Below are 1,875 nucleotides of genomic sequence, written 5' to 3'. Positions count from 1 at the left end.
GGTCATGGTTACAATCCACAAAGCCAAACTGAGCAACATTACCATGTCTTAGATGTCAGAAGGACCTTATGCCTTTATAGGGGTTCAGCAGAAGCTGTTAAAATATAAATGAAAATACATGAAATCTCCCTTAGCCCACAGGCCCTCCCCCACACAAAAGTCCCTGAGCCACTTCTGCATTGTTCTCACAGTTTCAGCACCCTCGTTGCCAGATTTCTGACCCAGAGAGGCATGATGAAGCATTTCCATCCCTGTAATGCCTCTTATTAATACAGACACACAGTGCACATAAAAACCTAGAGGTAGAAAAGGGAAAGCTTGATCACTGGCCAAGGAGTTTGCAGGACTTGTATTTATCCTAATTATTCTGTCATTAGTACCAAGCAGCAAAGTCTATAAAACCAAAATGGGGAACTCTGGAAATGGACAAGATTAAACCAAGACTCATTATTGTAGTTATTTGCAATTACCATTTGCTGTGTGAGTCTGCAGGGGGCTGCCCAGAACAGCTGGTACTCCCTTAGTGCTTTGCATCTGGGGTCCTCAGTGTCATCTGCTCCCTCCCAATGGCTCCTCCAGCCTCAAGAAGGAGGCAAGAGCAAGCACAGGAGTGGGAGTATGAGACAGGGGGTGCGTGCATTTAGAAAGACAGGAAAATGAGTCCTTGTGTTCAGATCTGTGGAATCAGACTGGCAAAGACAGGAGAAAGTATAAGAAGCTCCTTGACTTCTTTGCCTGGAAAAGGCTCTAAGCACCTCAGTGCTGAGTGTCCCACAATTCAACTCAATTCTGAAACTATCTGGAGCTCAGTCCTACAAGAGGACCCCTCACTTCAGATGCCAATAGCAAGCCCAGTTACCACCCTGCTTCTGACCGACAGGCTACAACCAGAGGTTCCAACAATTCCTTCCTCAGGTTCCATTAATTTACCAGAGAGGCTCAGGGAATTCATAAAAAAACATTTTATTGACTGAAGTACCCATTTATTATAAAAGGCTACAGCTCAGGAACAAGTAGCATGGAAGGTAGGAAGAGCAGGGTTTGGGGAGGGGCATGGCATCCAGTTTCTGCAGGCTCGCCATTAGCCAGTCACCATTCTCCCCAAATAGAATAGCCACCAACCCCTTCTTTTGAGTGTTTTATGGAGGCTTTATTACATAGTCATGATTGATTTAATCACTGGCGATTCGTGATTGGACTCAACCTCTAGCTTCTCTCCCTCCCTAGAGTCAGGGGGACAGACTGAAAGCCCCAAATCTCTGATAATGTGGTTGATTCTCCCCGCCACCTGCCCCTTCCTTAAGTATTTTCCCAGTCACCCATTAACATAACAACAGACACCTTTTTTGCTCTCCTCATTTAGGAAATTTCAAGGGTTTTAGGAGCTCCATACCACAAATGAAATGAAAAACACACACAGATTTCTTGCTAAAAATCACCAGGTCACAGTCTGGCATCAAACTCCAGCTATTTACAGACTACGAAAGTTTGGGGCAGGGATTTATCCTCTCTGAGTCCAGTTCCTCACTTGAACCTGGGAAATTGTGACTCTATGGAAGACGCCCAAACAGATTACCCCAAGATTCTCAGAGTGGGTCTCCTCAAGACACCCGCTCCAGCACATAGATTATTTTGAGTTGAGAGCAATGAAGGCCCTGGAGGCTAAGGACAAGCTCCTGCCTTTCCCCTAATTCCTTTGCCATTCCCCTAATCAAAATAAATCCATCTCTGCTCCCTTTTTAATGACTGAGAAGAATGTAGGTGGGAGGTATCATCCAGCTGTAACATGGCCTCTCTATCAGAGAAACTCATCTTTCCTTTCACAGCGAAGATGAAGCCTTCCCCTCCTTGCCATGGGACGGCCCCTCCTCTCTC

The sequence above is a fragment of the Talpa europaea genome, assembly GCF_964194135.1.
Source record: "Talpa europaea genome assembly, chromosome: 10".
Taxonomy (NCBI): Eukaryota; Metazoa; Chordata; class Mammalia; order Eulipotyphla; family Talpidae; genus Talpa; species Talpa europaea.
The sequence above is the reverse complement of the archived record's forward strand: the minus strand, read 5'-3'. Positions refer to the sequence as shown.